A 12469-nucleotide genomic window follows, 5' to 3' on the forward strand; every position below is an offset into this window, starting at 1 on the left:
AATAAAAATTTATTAAAGGTAGTCAAAACTCTAGAGAAGAAAGCAGATAGTAAATAGAACCTACCTGCATGTCATATCACTAAACCCAAATGAGCGATATATAAATATATATATATATATATATATGCCTGAAATAAAATGGCATACAGGATTATTAGTCATTTTCAATAATCTCTGAAAAATCATGAAAACAGGATAGTTCTGTAATATTGAAAAATGATAAATATTCCAATTTTCAGTGACAAACTATATCACTTATTTTGACTTCAATCCTAATTTGAATATATTATTAAAATGAAAAGTTTATTTGTTAACATATAAAAAGGAAGAAATTATCTCAGTGAGCTAGAGTGCGTTCTTCAAGGGCAGATCATGCCAGACTAAGTTGATTTCAATAAAAAAATAAAGAAAACCAGATGGAGTTCTTGCACTGGTAGGAAGGAGAATGTGTTAGTGACACTTAAGATAAAATCTCTCATGATATTCTTTAGGGAAAGATGTATTTTTGTGGGCTAGACAATATTACACTTAGGTAGAGAGATGAAATTAATTGCAAGACCAACTCTCATAAAAGAAGACATTAAGTTCTGAGTCAATATATCAAGTCTGTAGTGGAGTGCCCCTGGGATCTGTGAATGACCCTAGCCTACAGAATGAAATCAATGACTAATAGCATTTAAATAGTACTTTGCATAAATAATGACATATGTTCCTCACAATAACAATCCAAGGCACTTTAATGTCCTAGCTTTTCTGAACTAAGTTTTCTTCTTTATTCTTTGCTAAGAGTCACTCTAGTAAAATAGGAGGAAAATAGGTATAATTGAAGATAAAACTTACTTTTTTAGATATCAGAAATTTTTTAAAAAATGCTTAACACGGGGCAGCTAGGTGGTGCAGTGGATAGAGAACTGGCCTTGGAGTTAGGAGTACCTGAGTTCAAATCCGACCTCAGACACTTAATAATTACCTAGCTGTGTGGCCTTGGGCAAGCCACTTAACCCCACTGCCTTGCAAAATCAAGAAAAAAGAAAAAAAAAGATAAAAATGCTTAACACACTGAATAGAATAGGTTTATATAGGATCAAGGTTAAATGACTTGCCCATGGGTGCCCATCTTCTTAATGTCAGAGTAATGCACAAATTCAGATTTTTCCTGGCTTCAAACTCATGACTACTTTTCTTCTTTATCACTGTGTGTAAAGTCTCACTCAAACACTATCTCTTCCAGTAAAATTTCCCTGATCACTCCAACTAGTGGTCATCTTATTTTAAAAGGAAAGGGCTATTTTCTAACTTAAAATATATGTGTGTGCATATGGATGAAAATAAATAAATAAATTAGGGGAAAAAATTTTCCATCTCTGAACTAAATGCTAAAAACTTATACATAAAGAAGCAAATGGATAGGAATGAATCATTCTATGACCTCATAACAAGATTTATCAACTGACACTTTAAAAAATTATTTTTAGTGTTCTCTATAGCAGATGTGGTATTACAATTTGTCAAGAATTCATGATTTCATCAACATCTTCAATACAAATGACAGTTCCTCAAGGATTTAATACTTTTTCTTCAAGACTTGCTATGACTTAAATAATAAAACAAAACAAAAAAATAAAGCAAAAATCACCTTCACCAGGTAATGAACCTCAAACCAGGGTAGCCAAGTAATGAGAAGGCATATAGCTATTATATACCAACAAGATTTGTGCTTTGAGTACTGTCTGGAATATATAGTAGCAGTGTATTTAAAGGCAAATCATTTAATATATCTAAGCTTTATCTGTAAGAAAGAGATTTAAATAATAATATTACAATTCCTGTCAGAAATATTAATTGCTTGTTGATAGGTTGAGACAAATAATTCAACCTAAATATATTTACTTATTCAGTGTCATACCATACTACCAAAAATATTTAATAGGGCTAGGAAAAATAATAATAAAATGCAACTGGAAGAACAAAAGGTCAAGAATACCAAGGGAATTAATGAAAAAAAAATACAAAGGAATATGGCCTATTTGTACCAAATCCAAAACTATATTATAGTATGGCTGATCAGTGGAACAGATTGGGTTCATGAGACACAGTAGTTAATGAGCATCATAATCTATTGTTTTATAAAACCTAAGACTCCAGCTTCTTAGATAAGATCTCCCATTTGACAAAACTGGTTGGGGAAACCTGGCAAATAGTGTCAGAAATGAGACATACGCTACATGAATACTATGGAATATTATTGTTCTATAAGAAACCATAAATGGTCAGAGAAGCATGGAATGAATTACAGGATCTGATGCTGAACAAAGGGAGTAGAGCCAAGAGAACAATGAACACAACATTATGAGATGAACAGCCGTGATGGAAACAACTCTTGACAGTCAAAAAAACTAGGACAACTATGTTTGACTGGTTATAAACTATATCATCCCCAACCAGGGGAAGAAAAATAAAATAAAACAAAAGACATAGGGAAAAAAAAACCCTTCCAAATCTGATGAACACTTTTTAAAAATTATCTCTTGGGGCAGCTAGATCGCACAGTGAATGGAGTACTGGTCCTGGAGTCAGGAAGACCAGAGTTCAGATCTGACACTTAATAATTACCTTGCTATGTAACCTTGGTTAAGTCACTTAACCCCATTGACTTGCAAAAAAAAATAAAAATGATTTCTTATATATCTCACTTATCCTAATTTCTCATGCCAAAAATTACTAATTTTCAAATGTTTAACAAAATATATAAGGAAAATGCTAACCTAACTATTCCCTGCTGGGGTGGGGGTGGTGGTAAGAGAGGATGGAAGGAAATTTTGTAACTTGGAAATATGCATGTACAAATAAATGAAAATAAATAAATATTTAAAAAAAAGAAATGAGGCTTAGACCAATATTTTACACCTGGTATCAAAATAAGGCCAAAATGAGTAAATAATGGGCAGTTAGGTGGCACAGTAGATAGAGCACTGGCCCTGGGGTCAGGAGAACCTGAGTTCAAATTTCAAGTCTGAGATATTCACTATGTACTTATTTATCTGTGTGACCTTGGGCAAGTCACTTAACCCTGATGCCTTACAAAAATTCAAAAAAAAGAAACATAAAGGATGATACCATAAGTAAATAAAGAGAGCAACTGTTTACCTATCAGATCTATGGAGAAGGAAAGAATTTATGACCAAACAATTAAAAAAGTTTTTGTGCAAACAAAATTAGTACATTCAAGATTAAAAGGGAAGTAGAGGGGGCGGCTAGGCGGCTCACCGGCCCTGGAGTCAGGAGTACCTGGGTTCAAATCTGGTCTCAGACACTTAACAATTACCTAGCTGTGTGGCCTTGGGCCACACAGCTTGGGCAAGCCACTTAACCCCATTGCCTAGCAAAAAACTTAAAAAAAAAAGGAAGTAGAAAGTTGAGAAACAATTTTTATTAGCAATTATGAGTCTCTGATAAACCATTCATTTCTTAAATATATAGAGAATTGAGTGAAATTTATGAGAATACAAGTTGTGTTCCAATTGTGAAATGGTTAATGGATATGAAAAGGGAGTTTATAGATGAATAAATAAAAACTATCAATAATTATGTGAAAAAGTGCTCATTACCACTATTGACTAAATAAATGCAAATTAAAATAACTTTCAGGTGTCACCTCACACATACCAGATTGGCTAATGTGATAGAAAAGAAAAATCATAAATGTTGGAGAAGATGTGAGAAAATGGGGATGTTAATGTATTGTGGGTAGAGTTGTGAATTGATCCAACTAATCTGTATAGCAATTTAGATTGCCCAAAGGGCAATCAAACTGTGTACCCTCTTTGATCCAGCAATACCACTGCCAGGTGACTAAGAGATAATAAAAAAAGGAAAAGAACTTAAATATACAAAAGTATTTATAGAAGCTCTTCATGTGGTGGCAAATGGAAATTGAGGGTATGACAATCAATTGGTGAATGAACAAATTCTGGTATGTGAATATGATATAATACTATTGTGCTATAAGAAATGATGAGCAGGCTGATTTAAAAAAACTGGATTGCAAGAACTGATGCTGAGTGAAGTGAGCAGAACCAGGAGAACAGTTTACACAGTAATAGCAAATTTGGGTGATGATCAACCATGGTTGACTTAGTTCTCAGCAATACAGTGATCCAACACAATTTCAAAAGACTCCTTAATAAAAATGCTATTTATAACTAGAGAAAGAACTGTTGGAGTCTAAATGCAAATTGAAGTTTATTATTTTTTACTTTTCTTTTTTTAACAAGTTAGATGTGGTCTCTACCACTATTTGTTTGTTTGTTTTTACTTTTTTGGATTTTTGCAAGGTAATGAGGTCAGCTGACTTGCCCAAGGTTACACAGCTAGGTGATTATTCAGTATCTGGGGTCTGATTTGAACTCAGGTACTCCTGACTTTAGGGCCAGTGCTCTATACATTGTGTCACCTAGCTGCCCCATACTTCATTATTTTCACAGTTTTTTTCCATTTGTTCTGTTTCTGCTTTTACAACTGAGACTAATATGGAAATATATTTTACATGATTGTACATATATAACCTAAATCAAATTGCTTGCCATCTTAGATATGAGGGAGAAAAGGAGAAAGAATGCAAATTTGGAACTCAAAATTTTATTTAAAAAGAATATTAAAAATTATCTTTATATGCAGTTGGAAAAAGAAAAATTATTTAGGAAGGGAAAAAAGGTAGTTCTTATCTCCAGACTTGTATCAGATAAGAATATTATATATATATATATATATAATATATAAAATGGGCTTTATTAATTTTAAATTTCCATATTATCATTGTGTTATAATAATATTATGAGAACTCATATTGTAGGACATTTGAAAGTTTATAGACTGCTTTCTATCTTTAAACATTTATTAGGTTCCTACTATGTGATAATTTGCTTCTTGGTTTTCGAAAACAAAAGTCTATTTGTCCTTGTCCTTAGGGCTCTCACATTCTACTAAAAAGACATAATGTATAAGGATAAGCATATATGGAATAAATAGTCTATATAGAATAAATGTTAAATTGATACAATGTAATTATGGAAGGCAGGTATGAGCAATTATGAGAATTAGAAAAAGATGAATGTTAAGATTGTGCTTAAACTGTGCTGTGAAGGAAGTAAGAGAGAATTTTAGAAGATAGAGATAACTAAATTGTATGTTCCAGGTACTAGGGATGGGCAATGCCAAGATCAAGAATAAGGCCATGGAGTGACACATATGACAGACAGAGGGAAAACCAATTTGGCTTAACTGCAGTAGAGGATGGGGAGTCTAAAGTACATATCAAGGCTAGAGTGATAGGTGAGGATCATGTGCATTAAAAACAGATAAAAAGTAACCCTAGATGGGGAGGAACAGCATGTAACTGGAAGTCACAATAGCCAGAGCACTGGGCCTAGAGTCAGGAAAAACTGAGTTCAAATCCAACCTCAGACACTTAGCTGTGTGACCCTGGGCAAGACATTTAATCTCTGTTTGCCTGAGTTTTCTCAATTGTAAAATAGGAATAATAATATCATCTATCTCAGATAGTTGTGGAAAATCAAATGAAATATATGTAAAGCATAATATAATACTTGACATGATAGAAGTTATATAAATGTGTACACCCTCCATTCTCCTTCTAAATTCAATGGAGGATTTCATACAGAGACCTTTCTGCATAAGAATTAAAATTATGTACTATATATTTCCTCTAAAATCTGTTAAACTATATTTTAAAATACAGTGTATAGTTTATTCATTATAAAATACATTTAGACAATATTTGATAATTACCTTTTAAAAATCAAGAGCGTTCCATTAATTAATTAATTACTGATCGAACAATTGTGTTATATAATTGTGATGGAGTGATATGTGTTATAAGAAATGATGCACAGAATGGTTTCAGATCGGGAAGTCTTATAGGAAGTGATATAAAGTAAAGTGAGTAAAACCAGGACATTGTCCATAGCAAAAAGACATTTCTAAATGACAAGTGATGAAAACTGTTAACTACCTCCAGAGAGAAAAATGATATATTTTGAATGCAGATTAAAGCATTTCCCCAGCTTTTTAAATTTGCCTTACTTTTGGGGGGGGGGGGCAAGGAGAGAAATGGCTCATATAAAAGTGTATTTTATTTAATGTATTTAAATATATAATTGTAACATTATTTGGATTATTGTGTGGGAAAAAGACAGAGGGAGTGAATTTGGAAATTTTTTAAAATGAATGTTAAAATTAATGAAAAATAAAAAATAAGGAGCCTTGTACTATCATGGTTAGAAAATATAAATTATTCTTGGGTAGACCAAGTTAATATAATTAAAAATGGCATTTTCCCAAAATTAATTTATTTAAATTAATCAATTCTTTACCAAATCAAACTGCCAAACATATTATATAGATCTTGGAAAAACTCATGACAAAATTCATCTGAAAGATTAATTTCTTTCAGGCCAAGAATATTAAGGGAATTAATTTTTAAAAATGTGATGGAAGATGCTGTATAAGATCTCATACTGCCTTATAAAGTATCGGTCATCTGGTATTGGCTAAGAAACAGAGTGGTGGATCAGTGGAATAGATTGAGTTCACTGTAGGTAATGTCCACATTAATCTGTCTGATAAACACAAGGATCCCAGCTTTTAGTATAAGAACTCAGACAAAAATGGAGGGGGGGGGGAACTGCATTTCAGTTTGTCAGAAACTAAGGAGTGACCAACCTCTCATATATTACAATCAAAATGGGTTCACAATAGGTATATAATTTAAAAATAAAAGGGGGAGGCAGCTAGGTGGTACAGTAGATAGAGCACTGGCCCTGGAGTCAGGAAGACCTGAGTTCAGGTCTGACCCTCAGAAATGTAATAATTACCTAGCTGTGTGACCTTGGGGAAGTCACTTTAACCCCATTACCTTGCAAATAATAACAACAAAAACAGAAATAACGGGGGATACCAGAAGCAAATACCAGAAGAACAAGGAATGGTTTATCTATCAGATCTCTGGACAAGGGAAGAATTTATGACCTAATAAGAGATAGAGAACATTAAAGGCTGTAAAAGATAAGTTTTATCACATTAGACTAAAAAGTTTTTACACAAACAAAAATAATCCATCCAAGATTGGGGGGAGATAATTGGGGTTAGGGGTCTTGTATTTAAGTTGTTTTTTGTTTTGACATTCATTTCTCAAAAATATAGAAAGTGGATTCAAATTTATGAGATCACAAATCATTCACCAATTAAGAAATGATCAAAGGATATGAACAGGCAGTTTTCAGAAGAAATCAAAGTTATCTATAGTCATATGAAAAAGTGCTCAGAATCACTATTATTTTGAAAAATTCAAATTGAAACAAATCTGAGCTACCAACTCATAACTATTAGATTATCTAATATGACAGAAAAGGAAAATGACAAGTATTGGAGATGATATGAGAAAACTTGGACACTAATGAGCTATTGGTGGGGTTGTGAAGTAATCCAACCATTTTGTATAGCAATTTGGAACTATGCCCTCAATGTTATAAAACTGTGCATTCTTTTTTATCCAACAATAGCATGCATAGATTTGTATTCCAAAGAGATTTAAAAAAGGAGAGGGAGAAGAAAAAGGAATTAGAAGTACAAAAATATTATAGCAGCCCTTTTAATGCTGGCAAAGAATTGGAAATTGAGGGGATGCCCATCAACTGGAGTATGACCAAACAAATTGTGGTATATGAATATGATGCAATACTTTTTTGTTGTAAGAAATAATGAGCAGGATTCTTTCAGAAGATCCTAGACTTACATAGATTGATGTGAAATGAAGTGAACAGAACCAAGATCAATATTGTATGATGATCAACTATGAAAGACTTATCCATTTTCAGCAATACAATTATCCAAGACAATTATGAAAGACTTGTGATGAAAAATACTATCCACTTACAAAGAAAGAACTGATGAAATCTGAGCGCAGATTGAGGCACATTCCTTTTTTGTTTCTTTTCTTTTTAAATTTTGGTCAGTGTATTTTTTTTACAACATGATTAAAATGGAAGTATGTTTTGCATGACTACACATTATTAAATTGCTTGCTGCCTTGGATAGGAAGGAAATAAGAAAGGGATAGAAGAAATTTGGAACTAAAATTTTTTAAAAAGAATGATAGAATTGTTTTTACATGTATTTGGTAATTTATGTGTGTTTGTGTGTTTTCAGAAAGATAAAGAAAGGGGGGGAGAGAGAGAGAGAGAGAGAGAGAAAGACAGACAGACAGACAGACAGGTTTGTAGTCAAATCTATCTACAGTATGGCAGTTGTATAATCTTGGTCAAGTTGTTTATCTCTTTTGTTATCTATTCTGTGCCTGAAACCACTCTCTGAGACTAGTATACTAATCAAAAATGGATTGAGATCTGGACATGCTATTGGAAGACATTTTCACCCTCTGAGTTTTCTAGATTTTTGTACAGATTAAAATAACAAGTAAATTGTTTTTGTTGTTATTTTTAAAGTCATTAAGTATGGTCATAAGCACGGAGTCTGGATTTGTTTATTAATAGTAGCATCTTAATTGATAAAGACTAGTTAAAAATAAACACATTCAGTATTTTTTAATGTTAGAAGGTAAAATCTCAGTTTAAATTATCACACATCAAAACCATTCCATTAAAAAGCAATGATTTTTAAATGTAACAGCTCGCTCTTAAAAATTTTAATGTGTATAGAAGAGACAATATAAAAAATAGCATACATCAGTCTAGTGTGACATAAATGTCATTATGACCTTCACGGTTTTTGGTTTTTGTTTTTTGGTAGCCTAAGTAATCCCATTAAGCCCAATAGATTTAAGAATACATCTTCACTTCACTGCTATTATGCCCTTGATTGTAGTTTTCTAAATCTTCCTCTAAAACAACTATTCTTTTTCTTAAAGAATATTTAAATAACAAATTTTTGGGTTTTTTAAAAGGAGCAACTTGTTAAGAAGGGGACTGTCTTGGATCCTTTTGTTATGGATTATGTGAAACCTGTCTTTTCTGGGTTTCCTATCATAAAGGTAATAATAGCATTCTATTTTAAGTCTATTTCTGAAGGGTTTACCTTTATATTTTTTAAGAAACCACTTGAAGCCTTTTTAATTTCTATCATTTTTTCTATCTAAAACATTTTTATTCTTCAGTTATAATCCATATATTACCATCAGTGGTTCAAAATACAAAGTGTTGATATTCTAAACTGATTGTAGAAAATATATTTTTTCATCATTATTAGACTGTCAGATTGGTCTGCAAATGCATATGTAACATATTTTTAAATATAACAGCTCACTCTTGAAATTTTAAATATGTAAACTATACTACACTATTACTATTAGACTATCTTTTGAGTATTGTGCGTTTTCATTCATTCACATAAGTAAAACTAATAAGAGTATAAAAAGTCTCCTAACAAAATTTTGAAGTATATTTTCCTTCTTATTCTCATCTTCCTTTCTCTGTTCTCTCTTTCATTTCCTGGTCCCTAATCCCTTTTATAACCTCTTTTTAGGACTTCCCCAACTATTCAAAATGTTATTTTTTCAAAATTATCTGTATCATTACTATCATCACATCCCCAATGAAGACGTATTTGTTCAATGTTGATGTTCTTGGGGTATGATTGTTTTCTTCCTAATTCATAGTAATACTCCCAGAAACATTAACATTAAAAATGCTGAATTTAATTCAAATAAAGAACAAATAGATAGAATTTAAAATGCTGCAAAAAATTTTTTTAAGTTCTTAAGATGAAGATAGTTTCCTCCCATGGATTTCAAAGATGTTTGCTATAAATAGTTTGCAAGAATATAATTAGGTACATGTTCATGGGCTATCACAAAAAAGCAAACAACTATATTTAATATTTTATTCATAGATCAAGTGAGACAAGATGGAGAACTATGCATTTTATTTTTTATGTATCCTAAAAATAAATCAATTTTACTCCCAAGTCTTCAAGTTCTTGGACAGCCAGAATCCACAAAAATGTCAAAAACAAAACAAAACAAAATTTAAATCCCTATGAATTGACATTTACTGACCCCTTTCACTCCCCCATACTAGTCTTTGAGACAAATAGTAGAAGCTATTTAAACAAGAATTTAAAGCAAAATCAAATGCTACATAATAGACAGATTTCCAAAAAAATCTATCCATACACTTTCGTTCTAGGTTCTTTCCATTGCCATGGAGATTCAGAGCAGATTGAAGAAGATCTATTGGGGCTCAAAGGATTTTTTCAGTCTTTCAAAAGTAAAAACCTTCTGAAGGCTGCAATCTGAAAGTACTAGTGCTGCAAAGCTCTGAAGTTCTGGTGCTAAGCCAGAGAAAGGAGAAAAAGAGAGTGAGACAGATCACCACAATGAAGCATTGTGAGTGAGAAGATTGTGCTGCACTGCACCCAGCCTATATTTTGGATCAGCTCTAAACTGACCTAAAAGTCAGGGCAGAGTCATAGGCTTAATGAAGTATGACTTGCCCAGTATGGGAAGAGGTTAAGATGCTTTGAAATTCAGCTGCCAAGAAAACCACAAACAGAAGAGAGGGAGTCAGAAAGTTAGTAAGAAAAAAATAAGGAGGGATGGGAGTCTGAAATTTCCAAACAATTGAGGAAGAGTGGAACACAAAGACCATGAACATAAGAAAAATCAATCAACAGAAAAATCTAACAAAGGGAAATATGACCTTCCTAAAAAGGATAATGATACAGCGGACTTTATGGAATTTAAGAATAACATGGAACTACAACACAATATTCCTGATATCCCATTCAGTAGAATTAAAAAAAGAAAGAGAAAGAAGCAAAAACTGGAATCTGCATTGGCCAGACTCACCAATTAAAAAATAGATTGAGGATGCAAATGCAAAGAAATGAAGGACAATCTAGAATAAAAGAAGAATAAAAAGAAACAATATCATTAAAAGAAAATAAGTTATTATGCAAGCAAAATATCCTGATATCAAAGATATATAAAGGTAATCTAAGGATCAGAGGTCTTCCAGAAGAATGTGAAAAAGCCTAAACTCAAATAGCATTAACAAAGAAATAACAGAATATCCAGAACTTCTGAACATGAAAAATGAAATTCCAATTGAAAGAATTCTCAATGAACTCCAGAAAATCAAAGACCTATAAGTTCCAAGACATATAATGGTTACATTTTATGATACAATTCAGAAACATATTTTATAAACTATCAGGATGAAAACCATCAAATATATAGGAAAAGACATGACTATTCTGCACTCACTTAAGTAGAAAAGAGGAAGAAATGGAATTATGGGTTTGGAGAGCAATGGAGCTCAGGATACAGCCCAGTATGATCTTTTTTTTAAATTCAAGTTTAGGCACAGAAGACAAAAAAAAAGTTAATAATAAAGAAGAATTTGAAACATTTTTAGAAAGAAAACAAGAACTGAGATTATTTGTTTCTTGAACACTCATATATCAGAAATGGGATGAAGACACAATTCTGGCAGAGCAATCAGTGAAGAGACAAACAGGGAATATGCTGGTTATAACTTGGTGTCAACCTGCCTGCTGGCATTCCCTGTTTTAGCTACCATTACTCTAGCAGACTATCCTCAATTCTGTTGGCCAATGGGACCTCTGATCACTTTGATGAATTCCTTTCTTGTCTGGGTTCTACCTGTCCCTTGTTCTTTTTTTTTTAACCAAAGATGAATAGAGAATGAACACAACAAATACAAATAGGACCTATAATCATAGAAACATAACATTTAGGTGAGAGAAGGGTAGCTCCCTTGTCTACCTAGAAGCTTATAACAATGCTTCCTCACTCTTTAGAAAGAAGAAAAAGTAGCAAAAAAATACAAATAACTCTTGCCCCATTTATGTGCAAATTCACCTCCAGCTCAGAAACTCCAGTCATCAAGTCTTCTGGTGTCTTATCATTGTATAGTACCAGCTTTTCAATCACAGATGGCAAGAGACAGCCCTCTCCTTTCCCCAAGTTCCCTCATGGATTGGAGTCGGACAGAAAATACTTTTCCATGCTTTCTATAAATCATGAAGAATGGCAAAATGAAAACATGTAATAAAGAACTTAGACCTCATTGAGAAGACTCATTAGCTTCCTTGGCAAAAGAAAAAAAAATCTTCTAAACATGATTAATTTGCAAAGCAATCCATCCCAAGTAATTTTTATAAAGTTTTTCCTTTCTCCAGTATATAATAGCATTTCTATAACTTTTACCCTTTCAAACACCTTTTAGAAACTCTGACTTCCTTCAAGGTTCAGCTCAGGAGTCATTTCTTGCCTGAAAATTTTCCTGATACCCACTGATTATTAATGTTCTCTGTTCCAGAATAATCTTCTTTGCTACCATCATACATATATACATACACACACACACATGTATACATGCATACATACACTTCAATTATTTTGGATTTATTA

The sequence above is a fragment of the Macrotis lagotis genome, chromosome 1 (genome assembly GCF_037893015.1).
Source record: "Macrotis lagotis isolate mMagLag1 chromosome 1, bilby.v1.9.chrom.fasta, whole genome shotgun sequence".
NCBI classification, from domain to species: domain Eukaryota; kingdom Metazoa; phylum Chordata; class Mammalia; order Peramelemorphia; family Peramelidae; genus Macrotis; species Macrotis lagotis.